General features: G+C 40.5%; 1 pseudogene across 1 annotated transcript; it reads left to right on the top strand.

Annotated features, from left to right (window-relative positions):
* Positions 1-2,775: 2,775 nt before the first annotated feature.
* LOC116527899 lies at positions 2,776-4,474 on the top strand (annotated as a pseudogene). The gene is made up of 2 exons (XR_004258780.1): positions 2,776-3,569; positions 3,602-4,474. The product of XR_004258780.1 is annotated as an elongation factor 1-alpha 1-like (transcript).
* Positions 4,475-15,391: the final 10,917 nt, after the last annotated feature.

Here is a 15,391-nt window from a genome sequence, read left to right as displayed (position 1 = left end):
GAGTTCAGGAGTTTGAGACCAGCCTGGGCAACATGGCAAAACCCCATCTCTACTAAAAATAGAAAAGATTAGCAGGGCCTGTAATCCCAACTCCAGGGGAGGCCAAGGCACAAGAATCGCTTTAACCGGGGAGGCTGAGGTTGCAGTGAGCCGAGATCGCACCACTGCACTCCAGCCTGGGCACCACAGCAAGACGCTGTCTCAAAAAAAGAAAAATTCCAGGGCAGCTCTAAGGCGTTGGGTGAAATGGTCGGAGAGTACACCTGCAACTGAAATACAGTGATTAGAAATGAGACACTTTTTAGCGTGCAATTTAAAAAGTCTACTTTGACAGGCTGTGTCGGATGTGCCAGGGCCATGTCTAGGTAGTAATTTCCAAGCCTAGCTCTCAGAGCTGCTGCATCAGTCTCTGGGGAAGCTTGTGAAGGATATGGATTTCTGGATCCCATCTCATATCTGCTGAATCAAAATGTCTCTGGGATGCGTCCTGAGTATTGTAGAGAAAACTTATTTTACAAGAAGTTCTCTTTTTAACAAATTCCTTGTACAGGTTGAAGTAAGGGTGAAGGTGGGGCTCTCCTGACTGCTGAGTTAGAGAAATGATGACTTGCTCTGTCCTCCTCTGAAGACAGGGATCTATTGCAAAGCATCTCTGGTAGCTGGTCCTCCAGCCTCTGCAGAAAGTGTGAAGATAAACCTCCTTGGATTGAAATATGAGGCTTCCAAAGCTTTTCCCTCCATTTCTAACTATGAGTCAGCCTGTGTGCGCATGTGTCAAAAGCAGGCGTGAGAGTTTCCACTCCTGTGCCTTTCATGAGAGTTTCCATTCCTGTGCCTTTCCTCATGCATTTCCCCTCTCCTGTTGCCCACCCAAAGTTCTCACACCTTTCCCAGACTAGCTTATGCCCTAATTCTTTCAATGAAGTCTCTCCATGCCAATCATGCCTGCAGCAAGCTCTGCATTATCTCAACTCTCATAATTTTTTTTTTTTTTTGAGACGGAGTTTCACTCATGTTACCCAAGTTGGAGTGCAATGGCGCGATCTCAGCTCACCGCAACCTCCACCTCCTGGGTTCAGGCAATTCTCCTGCCTCAGCCTCCTGAGTAGCTGGGATTACAGGCACGCATCACCATGCCCAGCTAATTTTTTGTAGTTTTAGTAGAGACAGGGTTTCACCATGTTGACCAGGATGGTCTCGATCTCTTGACCTCGTGATCCACCCGCCTCGGCCTCCCAAAGTGCTGGGATTACAGGCTTGAGCCACCGCGCCCGGCCCAACTCTCATAATTTTTATTATCGGTACCATTCATTTGGCACTGAGAAAAAAATTATAATACAAGGTAATAGACAGTGTCCTAACTCACCTCTTGGATTATGAGTTCCCTGAGAGCAAGGGCTATATATTATTTCTCTTGTCTCTCCTGCAGTGCCTAATATACCAGACAGGTTTAGGCAACATAAAGCAATGATTTAGTATAAGACTTAATTGATTGCTGTGTGTGATGTGATAAATGATAGTCCAAATAATCACCCCCCACCTCTGCTCTAATACTGATGCAATCCCTACAGTCTCCGCCTTCCTGCTGAGCATTCCTGGAAAAAAAAATCATGACCCATCTTCAGCAAACCCAGAAAGAGCCTGGAAGGGCTGCTGAGCATGAGACCACATGTCAACTCCGTGTATCAGGGAGGCAGGAAGAGTGTGGTGCAGACTGTGTAGATGTAGGGGCTACCGATCCATGCGCCCCTGTGAGTGCTTCTTATACTCCAGGAGGTACAGCAGAACAGATGTACCTCTATTTTTCCAGCTGCTCCCTTCAACCTGAGCTTTTCCCTTGGGACCAGTCACCACAGCCTAAAAGTTTAGGCTTGGGGTTTTCAAAAAGGTTGTGGTAATCATTGCTGCCATTAAATATTTCCAGCTGGCTTCCCTTGAGGAACATGGCTGGATGGCACTTCCTGGTTTCTTCTGGCTGGATTGGACCATGTGACAATTTCTGGCCAGTGTTTTTTCTTTCCCTCTACTATGGTAACCCAGCAATATTTGAGGAGGTGGGTACTGTATTTGCCTGCATCCTGGAGGCAGGGGACATTGAATATAATCCCCAGCCACCCCATGATAAGCTACTTACAGCATGAACACGAAACTCTTCTGTAATAAGACACATGGTTTTGGGGTTGCTTGTTCCACAGTTTACTAGCTTATCCTGACAGATACAAAGGCATGGTGGAAGTTGGCCAGGCATTGCAGCAGGCATCCTTGGGTTCCAGGTGGTGTCTGCAAACTTAACTTCACATACATTGTCTGAGTGCTCTCACACTGAGCGTTACCCTGCAGCTGTTAGATGTGGTGAAGTGCTGGAGAACTTGCAGCTGGCCCTGGAGTCTCTCCCATGGAGCCAGTGCCAAGTTCCTGCCTCGAATCCCTCAGTGAAAATTGCAGATGGGGTTGGACAGGGCCATGGCTCTGAGAAGCTACCTCCTGTCCCTCTTCTGCTGAGAGCTGGGAGACTTACAAGCCTCTGGGATTGGCTGGCTGGAGGCCAGGGCCTCGAAAATATTCTATACCAGAGCCTTTGAGTACAGAGGAAAGTGAGTGTACGTCCTGTGTGTCTGGACGCTGCCTGAAATGGCTCTCCGGGAGCCAGAGTTGTGATGCTTTGTCCTACTTCAACCATCCATGTAAATCTTGTCTCCTTTATAAAACTTCCGTGCTTGTTTTAATTTCAAAAGATTATTGGGACTTATTGACCACAGTAAAAATTTGATTTAAGTCTTTTTCCCAACAGGTTTGCTGCCAGAACACAGGTGTCGTGAAAACTACCCCTAAAAGCCAAAATGGGAAAGGAAAAGACTCATATCCACATTGTCGTCATTGGACACGTAGATTCGGGCAAGTCTACAACTACTGGCCATCTAATCTACGAATGTGATGGCATTGACAAAAGAACCATTGAAAAACTGGAGAAGGAGGCTGCTGAGATGGGAAAGGGCTCCTTCAAGTATGCCTGGGTCTTGGATAAACTGAAAGCCGAGCGTGAACGTGGGATCACTATTGGTATCTCCTTGTGGAAATTCAAGACCAGCAAGTACTATGTGACTATCATTGATGCCCCAGGACACAGAGACTTCATCAAAAATGTAATTACAGGGACATCTCAGGCTGACTGTGCTGTTCTGATTGTTGCTGCTGGTGTTGGTGAATTTGAAGCTGGTAGCTCTGAGAATGGGCAGACCCGAGAGCACGCCCTTCTGGCTTACACACTGGGTGTGAAGCAGCTAATTGTTGGTGTTAACAAAATAGATTCCACTGAGCCACCGGAGAGCCAGAAGAGATATGAGGAAATCGTTAAGGAAGTCAGCACTTACATTAAGAAAATTGGCTACAACCCCGACGCAGTAGCATTTGTGCCAGTTTCTGGTTGGAATGGTGACAACATGCTGGAGCCAAGTGCTAATGTGCCTTGGTTGAAGGGTTAGAAAGTCACTTGCAAGGATGGCAGTGCCAGTGGAACCTGCTGCTTGAGGCTCTGGACTGCAGCCTACCACCGACTAGTCTAACTGACAATATATCTATTGTCAGTTAAGGGCTAATATATAGCCCTTGCACCTGCCTCTCCAGGAGGTCTACGAAATTGGCGGTATCGGTACTGTTCCTGTTGGCCAAGTGGAGGCTGGTGTTCTCAAACCTGGTATGGTGATCACCTTTGCTCTAGTCAACATTACAACTGAAGTGAAATCTGCTGAAATGCACCATGAAGCTTTGAGGGAAGCTCTTCCTGGGGACAATGTGGGCTTCAGTGTCAAGAATGTGTCTGTCAAAGATGTTCGTCGTGGCAAGGTTTCTGGTGACAGCAAGAACGACCCACCAATGGAAGCAACTGGTTTCACTGCTCAGGTGATTACCCTGAACCATCCAGGCCAAATCAGCACTGGCTATGCCCCTGCACTGGATTGCCACAGGGCTCACGTTGCATGCGAGGTTGCTGAGCTGAAGGAAAAGATTGATCACCCTTCTGGTAAAAAGCTGGAAGATGGCCCTAAATTCTTGAAGTCTGGTGATGCTGCCATCGTTGATATGGCTCCTGGCAAGCCCATGCGTGTTGAGAGCTTCTCAGACCATCCATGTCTGGTTCGCTTTGCTGTTCATGATATGAGACAGACAGTTGCAGTGGGCATCCTCAAAGCAGTGGACAAGAAGACTGCTGGAGCTGGCAAGGTCACCAACTCTGCCCAGAAAACTCGGAAGGCTAAATGAATATATTCCCTAATACCTGCCACCCCAGTCTTAATCAGTGGTGGAGGAAGAACGGTCTCAGAACTGTTTGTTTCAATTGGTCATTTAAGTTTAGTAGTAAAAAACTGGTTAATGATAACAGTGCATCGTAAAACCTTCAGAAGGAAAGGACAATATTTTGTGGACCACTTTGGTTTTCTTTTTTGCATGTGGCAGTTTTAAGTTATTAGTTTTTTTTATTTTTTATTTTAAAGATCGGGTTTCACCATGTTGGTCAGGCTGGTCTTGAACTCCCAACCTCAGGTGATCCACCCGCCTTGGCCTCCAAAGTGCTTGGATTACAGGCGTGAGCCACCACCCCCGGCCTAAAGTCAGTACTTTTTAATGGAAACAACTTGACCAAAAATTTGTCACAAGATTTTGAGACCCATTAAAAAAGTTTAATGAGAGAAAAAAAAAAAGTTGATTTGATGTTTCAAGACCCTTCTCTTGCTCCTGAAATGGGGAACATTCCCTTATCCACCTCACAGGGTGTGACATGGGGGCTGTGGCTCACTTTTTTGGTGTCCCACTGCTCAAACCTCTAGGGGGAGTGTGCAGACAGGCAGGTTGTGAGGCTCTAGCAGCATCTAGGGTAGGGTGTTTACAGCTCCTGAAGCCCCAGTAGGTGTCTGTGACAATGCGCTCTTTCAGTTTAGCCATCCATAGGTGGCTTATGTTAAACAGCTCAGTTAGACCGTCTGCCTTATCACAAGGACAGAATGCTTTGTATCCCGGGGTTCTTGCCTTATTGTGCCAGAAAAATTGGGTCACCCATGGGCTTGGGGGAATGGGTGTAAGCTTTTTAAATTACGTGCTGGTAGCTCTCAGTGAGGTGGATGGAGAGGCCAGGAGGAGGATGGAGTGGGAAAGTGGTCTTCCCCTGGAATTGGGCCGCCCAGTGGCCAGGCTCTCCTCCACCTGGCCTCAGCTGACCTGCACATTGTCCCGCCATAGATGGCCCGCTGGTGTCTGCTGGTATCTGCTGGTGTCTGCCAGTGTGTTCTTCTGCTGGTGAGTTCCACTCAGTGTCCAGCTGCTTGTGCCTGTGCTCACTAGGGTCTCGGGGCTTTTATAGGCACAGGATGGGGGGTGGCTGTGGTGGGCCAGGGTTGGAAAATGCAACCTTTGGGCACAGAAACAGAATTACCTGTCCTCACCTAGGTCTGCAGTCACAGGCCTGAGGATGGAACCTTTGCCAGGGACTCTGCCTTTCTCTACCCAGCACTTTCCTGCCCTGCTCCTGTATCACTCCCATATCTTTCCTCACTCTGGATCTCCCTTTCAGGGGGTCTGTGCCTCTGTCTGAGAAGCACAGCTCCAGACATCTCAGGCGCTGCTGAGTTTCCACCATGATGGCATCACCCTCCACCAACCTGGAGGTAAGATCCTCATGTGGCATTAGAAAGCCAGAGGCAAGGTGGGCAAGTGGCAACTGTGCAGAGGAAATTTCAGTGCCCTACCATCCATGATTGCCTTTCAAGTTTTCTAGAACCTTCCCTAGCCTCAGTTATTCTGATATGCTGATGTTAAAACCTGCCTACACCACGGGTGTTTATGACTGTCATAAGCTTAGACAGTGACCCATCCCAGGGCCCTGGCATCTTCTCTGGGATCAGAGCTTTGAGCGACAGGAACGAACAACGGGGCACTCCAGGCCCCCTCAGCAGAGTGCGAGTCTCTGTGCCTGAGCTCTCTAGGGCAGGAGTGAGGTCACCTTGCACCAGCGGAGATGGGGTGGGTGATAAAGGAATTCTGGAAGGCGTTACTTTAAGCACACTCCAAATATGGAAGTATGGAAAAATCCAGACATATCAAACAGGCATCGGAGTTTTGTTTTTCAATGCATTTAAAATTTGTAATAACTAAAGTTATTGAATTTTCCCATGATGAAAATCTCCACAGCTTTTGAAAATAATTTAGGTACAAAAATTAGATTTCTCACCATGTACATTCAGAAGCACTTACTGTGCAGAACATGGCCCACCCCAGCAATGATATTATTAATTATAATAGAAACAAGCTTATTACTCAGATGCTGACTCATATTTACAAGAGGTTTTGAAGTTTTATAAGGCTGACCTTTGAGTCATCCATTTTTGAGGACCTCACAATTGTCCCTAATGGCTTTCCGAGTGGGGGAAGCCTGTCGCATCAAAGGCTAGTCAGATGAAATGAAAAATATTTATAGGAACACTGAGTTCTTTCGAGCTTGGCTAAGGACAAAACCCACTCAGTAAAAGTTAGTCAGCAAGTCTGTCCTGAGTACTTACCGGGTCCTCAGCCAGGTGTTGGTCATGAAGTGTATAAAATCAAGGTGACAGTATTTTCTAAACAGAAAACTTAGGGTTTTTAATATAACAAAATATCTTTATGTCACTTACTGGTGCAAAGAGAAATTCTGGGAGATGCAATTTGGACCTCAAGTATAGAAAAAGGTGGGATAATTTATGTATTCATTTTAATAAAAGAAAATATCTGAAATTATGATTGTCCTGGGAAAACAAGTATGCATTGTCATTTGTTCAATAAAAAACTGCTCAGGGTTCAGCACAAAGATGAAAGCTGCAGTCCTTGCCTCAAGGAGCTCACTGACTCGTCAGAGATGGCTGTGCCAATCAACGACAATAAGGGAAGAGATGTGAAAACAAAATTCAAGAGAGCGGAGGAGTGGTAAGTCTTGCCTAGGAGTCAGGGATCTCTTCTCAAAGCAGCTAACTTGAGCTGAACAGTGAAGGATCAGTAGAAGTTTGCTAAGCAAACTTGGGTCAAGGAATATTCCAGACAGGAAATAGAATGTCTGAAATATGGGGGAATGGGACCATGCATAGAGAATGACAAAAAATTCAGTCTGGTTAGAATGGTGGGTGGCCATGGGATGGCGTGAGGGATGAGAGGGAAGAAATAAGGCTGAGATGAGATCATAAGTAGTTCTGTATACCATCTTCATAATTTATTGAAATTTTTACTATTTTTTTGAGACAGGGTCTCACTTTGTCACCTGGGCTGGAGTGTAGTGGCATGGTCTTGGCTCACGGCAGCCTCAACCTTCTGGGCTCAAGGAATCCTGCTGCCTCAGCATCCCAAGTAGCTGGGACTTTAGTACATGCCACCACACTTGGCTAATTTTATTTGTTGGTGGAGATGGGGTTTTGGCATGTTGCCCAGGCTGGTCTTGAACTCCTGAGCTCAAGTGATCCACCTGCCTTGGCCTTCCAGAGTGCTAGGATTACAGGCGTGAACCATTGCCTGGCCTCATGTTCATTATTTAGATGCTCTTATCTAAGTCAAGTGCTATCAGATCATTTTAGCTCCAAGCCCCCCTTTCTTCAAATAAAAATCTGAGAAGTGCAATATAGAAATTGGATCAATGAGAAACTGCCCTGTGGGAGTGTGCGTGTGTGTGTGTGTGTGTGCGCGTGTGTGTGTGCGTGCACGTGTGTGTGTGCAGGGGGAGTTCACAAGTCTCCTGGCAGCCTGACCACTTCCATATCCCACTGGAGGTTTTAGAAGAATTTCCACGGAACACACTTTGGAAACTACTGACTTAGAAATTGGAGAGTAACTGATAAATTCTGAGCAGAGAGAATTAGGTATTTTGAAAGATTGCTCTTGAGGTTGTCTGACTGGTTGCTATAAAAGGAGGGTGGCCAATGCTAAGAGATAAGCACAAAAGCTCAGGTGAGACAGTGAGAGGACAAACTGGAGCTCTCATTGTTGAGAAAAGCGGCCCTGATAAACACACCCATCCCTTCAGCTTTGACCCCTGCAGGGCTAGATCAGCTTCATAAAAACTCACATCTAATTTGGAATAATATCATTTCCAAATTGATCTATGATAATCTGCTTCTACTCTAACTGCCTGACAAGAGGAAAAGCAAATTTCTCTGAAAAAAGTTAATATCTTGAAGAATATCAAAATATCACATTTTCAAATATAGTATGTGTCACTCAATCAAAAACAACCAAACATTCAAAAGGATAAAATTGAGTGAGAATCAAGAGAAACACAGATAATAGATACAAATTCATGAGAAAGCCAGATAGTAAAGTTACCAGACATAGACTTTAGTTTAACTGTTATTTGTAAGTTTAAATGTGATTAATAAATGGCAGGATAGATAATTGCAATGGAGAATTAGATATGATAAAAAGAATCAAATGGTAATTCTATAATGTAAATAAATAACTTAGTAGATGAGTTTAACAGCACAGTGGGCACAGCTGAAGTAGGAATTGGTAAACTAGAATACAGGTGAGAAGAAAATATCCAGACTGATGCACAGAGACACAAATAGTGAAAGATAAAGAAAATCTAAAAGAGAATATGGGACATGGAGAAATGGCCTAACATAAATATAATTGAAACCCAGAAGGACAGGAGAAAGAGAAAAGAGGTAGAGTAATACATTAAGAGATATTGACCAATAATTTTTCAAAACAAATGAAATGAGACAAGCTGCAACTTGCAAGAGTTACAAACTCTAATTAGAATAAATAAAAAGGGAACTATGTGAATTGATAAATATACTATGGTTTATTTATCATGGGAACTCTCTGTACCTTCTGCTCAATTTTGCTGTGAACCTAAAACTGTTCTTAAAAATAGTCTATTAAGAAAAAGCCCTCACTTACAAAAAAGGGGTCTAGGCCTAGACTCACAGACAAATAACTGAAAACCAAAGGACAAAAGGAAATACTATAAATATATAGTATAGAAATACTATAAATATAAGCCAGATTAAAATGAAATATTCATTTCCAAATAACATAAAACCTATTACTAACTTTTCAACAGAAAAATTGAAGCCAAAGGACAACAGAATGACACTTTGAAAGGACTTAAAGAAAATAGCTGACAACCTACAATTTTATACCCAACAAAAGTATCCTTAAAACACAAACATACAATAAAGACAATCCCAAAAAGCAAAAACAGATAATTTGTTAGCAACACATCCTTACTAAAGAAAATAAAGAGGGGAGTTTTTAAGGCAAAAGAAAGATGAGTCAGAAGGTAGGTGTAAATGCAGAAAGAATGAAGAGCAACAGAAAAAGTAAATATCCATGTAAGTCTGCATTAATTTTGACTGTGTAAAGCAATAATAATAATAATAAATAATAATAATGTGCCTCATCTTTAAATTATATGTAGGGTTTTTCAAAACATGATAGTAATAATAGAAAAGGCAAGATAGAGAATAAATGGACTTAAAATGTTGTAACATCCTATATTGTCCAAGAAGTGTTAAGATCAGTAACTTAAAGAGGATTTTAATAAATCATGGTTTTGTATCGTAACACATAAAATACTGAAGAAACGGTGAAAGAATATGTAACTTAATTAGTTTTCTAGGGCCACTATAACAGATTGTCACAACCTGGGTGACTTAAAACAACAGTGTTTTATTCTCTTATGGCTCAGGAAGCCAGAAGACCAAAATCGGGGCACTGGCACATATCCATCACCATCTGCCACCCTTTCCTGCAAGTCCCCAAAGTTCAATGTGTTATGCTTTTGTGTCCTGACAGCTTAGCTCCCACATATGAGTGAAAATATTTGACATTTGGTTTTCCATTCCTGAATTACTTCACTTAGAATAATAGTCTCCAATTCCACCCATGTTGCTGCAAATGCCATTATTTTTTCCTTTTTATGGATGAGTAGTATTCTATAGTATATATATATATATACCACATTTTCTTTATCTACTTGTTGATTGATGGACATTTGGGCTGAGTCCATATTTTTGCAATTGCAAATTGTGCTGCTATAAATATGTGTGTGCAAGTATCTTTTTTTATATAATGACTTATTTTCCTCTGAGTAGATACCTAGTAGTGGGATTGCTGGATCAAACAGTAGATCTACTTTTAGTTCTTTGCATTATTTCACATTCCAACCAACAGTGTAAAACAGTGTAAAAGTGTTCCATTTTCACACTCATGCCAACATCTATTTTTAAATTTTTTTTATTATGGCCATTCTTCCATAATCAAAAAAATAAAATTGTTTTCTTGTTATGTTCACCAGGAGTTAGGTGATATTGCATTGTGGTTTTGATTTGCATTTCCCTGATAATTAGTGATGTTGAGCACTTTTCCATATGCTTGTTGGCTATTTGTATATCTTCTTTTGAGAATTGTATTCATGCCTTAGGATACTTTCTGATGGGATTTTTTTTCTTGCTGCTTTGTTTGAGTTCTTTGTAGACTCTGGATATTAGCCCTTTGTCAGATGTGTAGATTGTGATGATTTTTTCCTATTCTGTGGGTTGTCTGTTAGCTCTGCTGATTATTTCTTTTGTTGTGCAGAAGCTTTTTAGTTTAATTACCTCCCATCTACTTATTTTTGTTGCCTTTGCTTTTGGGTTGTTTGTCACAAAGTCTTTGCCTAAGCCAATGTCTGAAAGGGTTTTTCCAATGTTATTTTCTAGAATATTTATGGTTTCAGATCTTAGATTTAAGTCTTTGATTCATCTTGAGTTAATTTTTTTATTATAAGGTGAGAGACGAGAATCCAGTTTCATTCTTCTACATGTGGTCTGCCAATTATCTCAGCATCATTTGTTGAATAGGGTGTTCTTTTTCCACTTTATGGTTTTGTTTGCTTTGTTGAAGATCAGTTGGCTGTAAGTATTTGGCTTTATTCCTGGGTTTTCTATTCTTTTCCATTGGCCTATGTGCCTTTATGTCAATACCATGCTGTTTTGGTGACTATGGCCTTGTAGTATAGTTTGGAGTCAGGTCATGTGATGCCTCCAGTTTTGTTCCTTTTGCTTACTCTTACTTTGGCTATGCAGGCACTTTTTTGGGGTCCATATGAATTTTAGGTTTAATTTTTGTAATTCTGTGAAGTATGATGGTGATATTTTGATGGGAATTGCTTTGACTTTTTATGTTTCTTTTGGCAGTATGGTCATTTTCACAATATTGATTTTACCCATCTATGAGCATGGGAAGTGTTTCCATTTTTTTGTGCCATCTATGATTTCTTTAAGATGTGTTTTTTAGTTTTCCTTGTGGAAGTCTTTCATGTCCTTGGTTAGGTACGTTTCTAAGTGTTTTATTTATTTTTGCAGCTATTGTGAAAGGGGTTGAGTTCTTGATTTCATTCTCAGCTTGGTTGCTGTTAGTGTATAGCAGAGCTACTGATCTGTGTACATTAATTTTGTATCATGAAATTTTGCTGAATTCATTTACCAAATCTAGGAGCTTTTTGAATAAGTCTTTAGTGTTTTCTAGGTATACAATCATATCATCAGCAAATAGCAGAAGTTTGACTTCTTCTTTACCAATTTGGATGCCGTTTATTTCTTTCTCTTGTCTGATTGCTCTGGCTAACACTTCCAGTACTATGTTGAAGAGAATTGGTGAAAGTGGGCATTTATCCTGTTCCAATTATCCGGGGAAATGCTTTCAACTTTTCCTGTTTAGTATAATGTTAGCTGTGGGTTTGACATAGATGGCTTTTATTACATGAAGGTATGTCCCATCTATGCCAGTTTTGCTGAGCAGTTTAATCCTACAGGGATGCTGGATTTTATCAAATCCTTTTTTTGCATCTATTGAGATGATCATGTGATTTTTGTTTTAATTCTGTTTATGTGGTATATCATATTTATTGACTTATGTGTGTTAAACCATCCCTGCATCCCATCTATAAAACCCATTTGGTCATGATGGATTTTTTTTTTGGTATGCTGTTGGATTTGGTTCGCTAGTAATTTGTTCAGGATTTTTGTATCTATGTGCGTCAGGGATATTGGTAGTTTCCCTTTCTTGTAATGTTCTTTCCTGGTTTTGGTATTAGGGTGATACTGACTTCATAGAATGATTTAGGGAGGAATTTCTCTTTCTCTATCTTTTGGAATGGTGTCAATAGGATTGGTGCCAATTCTTTGAATGTCTGAAAGAATTCTGATGTGAATCCATCTGGTCCTGGACTTTATTTGTGTTGGAAATTTTTTAAATTACCATTTCAATCTTGCTGCTTGCTATTGGTCTGCTCAGAGATTCTACATCTTCCTGGTTTAATCTAGGAGGACTGTATATTTTCAGGAATTTATCTGTCTCCTCAAGGTTTTCTAGTTTATGCATGTAAAGGTGTATATAGTAGCCTTGAATAATCTCTTGTATTTCTGTGCTAACAGTTATAACATCTCCCCTTTTGTTTCTAGTGAGCTTATTTGGATCTTGTCTCTTCTTTTCTTGGTTAATCTTGCCAACGGTTGATCAATTTTATTTATCTTTCCAAAGAACCAGCTTTTTGTTTTATTTATCTTTTGTCTTTTTGTTGTTGCTGTTGTTTCAATTTCATTTAGTTCAGATCTTTGTTATTTCTTTGCTTCTCCTGGGTTTGGGTTTGAATTGTTCTTGTTTCTCCAGTTCCATGAGGTGTGACCTTAGATTGCCTGTGTGTGCTCTTTCAGACTTTTTGATATAGGCATTTAATGCTAGGAGCTTTCCTCTTAGCATCACTTATGCTGTATCCCAGAGGTTTTGATAGATTGTGTTACTATTATTGTTGAGTTCAAAGAATTTTTAAATTTCCATCTTGATTTCATTGTTGACTCAACAATCATTCAGGTGCGGGTTATTTAGTTTCCATGTGTTTGCATGGTTTTGAGGGTTTCTTCTGGAGTTGATTTCCAATTTTATTCCACTGTAGCCTGAGAGAGTACTTGACATAATTTTAATTTTCTTAAATTTACTGACACTTGTTTTGTGGCCTATCTTGTGATCTATCTTGGAGAATCTTCCATGTGATGATGAACATAATGTATATTATTCAGTTATTGAGTAGAATGATGTGTAAATATCTGTTAAGTCAATTTGTCCAAGGGTATAGTTAATCCACCGTTTATTTATTGATTTTCTGTCTTGATGACCTATCTAGTGCTCTCAGTGGAGTATTAAAGTCCTGCACTATTATTGTGTTGCTGTCGATCTCATTTCTTAAGTTCAATAGTAATTGTTTTATAAATTTGGATGTGCCAGTGTTAGGTACATATATATTTAGTATTGTAATATTTTTCTGTTGAACTAGTGTTTTTATCATTATATAATGTTCCTCTTTGTCTTTTTAAACTGCTGTTTCTTTAAATTTATTTTGTCTGATATAAGAATAGCTGCTCTTGATTGTATTTGGTGTCCATTTGCATGGAATATCTTTTTCCACCCCTTTACCTTATGTTTACGTGAGTCTTTATGTGTCAGGTGAGTCTCCTGAAGACAGTAGAAATTTGGGTGGTGGATTTTTGATTAATTCTGCCATTCTGTATCTTTTAGGTGGAGCATGTTGGCCATTCATAGTCAATGTTAGCATTGAGATGTAAGGTACTATTCTATTCATTGTGCTATTAGTTACTTGAATACCTTGTTAGGGCTTTTAAATTGTGTTATTGTTTTGTAAGTCCTGTGAGATTTATGCTTTAAGAGGTTGTATTTTGGTGTATTTTGAGGATTTAAGATTTAGAGTGACTTTTAGCAGTTCTTGTAGTGCTGGCTTGGTGGTGGCAAATTCTCTCAGCAGTCACAGGCCTCACCCTGCACCCTGTTCCCATGCAGCCTTCAGTCCTAAAGGTCAGTCTCACTCCCACCATGCCCCTCAACAGCGCCAAGTCTATTTCGAGGCAGTCAGTGACTAGGGCTGAGAACTTGCCCCAGAACACAAGCTTCCCTTTGAGAAAACAAGCAGACTCACAGTTTTTTGACATCTCAGGAAGCCTGCAGCATGAATTCAGTTCCTTCAATGGGCTTGTGAATTCTCTTGGCTTTCCTGGTGTGTTTATGTAGTAGCTCCTGGAACAAAAGTTCATGAGGTGAGTCTCCATGTGCTGCTCTGTCCATCTGAGTGGGAGCTGCAAGCTAGTCTCACCTCCTATCTGCCATCTTTATTTCCCATTCTGGTATTAGTTTTAAATAACTTGTTATAACTACAGAACTTTTTGTAAGCCTCATTGTAATCAGAAAACAAAAATGTATACTAGACACAGTAACAATAAAAAGCAACAAATTAAAATATACTACTACAGAAAATCACTTAATCACAAAGGAAGACAAGAGTTACAAAACAATTAGAAAACAAGTAACAAAATAGCAGCAGTATAGAAACATTGAAGGTAAATGCACTAAATTCTCCAATTAAAAGACACAAAGTGGCTGAACAGATTAACAACAAGACTCAAGTATATACCACCTACAAGAAATTTGCCTTATAAAGGCACAGAAAGATTGAAAGTGTAGGGTTGGAAAAAGATAGTCCATGGAAACAAACAAAAAAGAGCAGGAGTAACTAAAGTGTATGTTATATATTTGTATCAGATATAATAGACTTTAAATCAAAAACTGTAAAAAGAGACAAAGATGGTCATTACATAATAATAAAGGTATCAATTCAGCAAGAGGATATAGCAATAATAAATACATATTCACTCAACACTGAACCACCCAAATATATAAAGCAGGTGTTAATATATCTAAAAGGAGAGAGAGACTGCAATACAATAATAGTAAGGGACTTCAACACCCCTCTTTTGGCAATGGGTATATAATCCAAGGGAGAAAATCAACAAAAAAACATTGGAGTTAAATTTTACTGTAGCCGAAGTGGACCTAACAGACATTGATAAAACATTGAAACCAACTGCTGCAGAATACACATTTTATCTCATCAGTCCATAGGACATTCTCCAGAACAGACCATTTGTTAGGCCACACAACAAATCTCAACAAATTCAAAACAGCAAAGATCATATCAAGTATCTTTTCTGACCACAATGGAATAAAGCTAGAAATCAATAACAAGAGGCACCTCGGAAACTGTACAAATAGATGGAAATTACACAACATGCTCCTGAATGACCAATGGGCCAATGAAGAAACTAAGAAGGAAATTGTTAAATAATTTGAAATAAATGAAAATGGAAATACAACATACCAAAATCTATGGGATACAGTAGAAGCGGTATTAACGGTGAAGTTTATAGCCATAAGCACTTACATTAAAAAATGGAAAGACTTCAAATAAACAACCTAACAGTGTACCTCAAGAAACTAGAAAAGAGGAACAAACCAAACCTCAAAGTAGCAGAAGGAAAAAAAAAAAAAA

This window comes from Sapajus apella, unplaced genomic scaffold (assembly GCF_009761245.1).
Source record: "Sapajus apella isolate SASKATOON/1434 unplaced genomic scaffold, GSC_monkey_1.0 scaffold56, whole genome shotgun sequence".
Lineage (NCBI taxonomy): Eukaryota > Metazoa > Chordata > Mammalia > Primates > Cebidae > Sapajus > Sapajus apella.
This window is presented reverse-complemented; position numbering and strand designations above follow the sequence as displayed.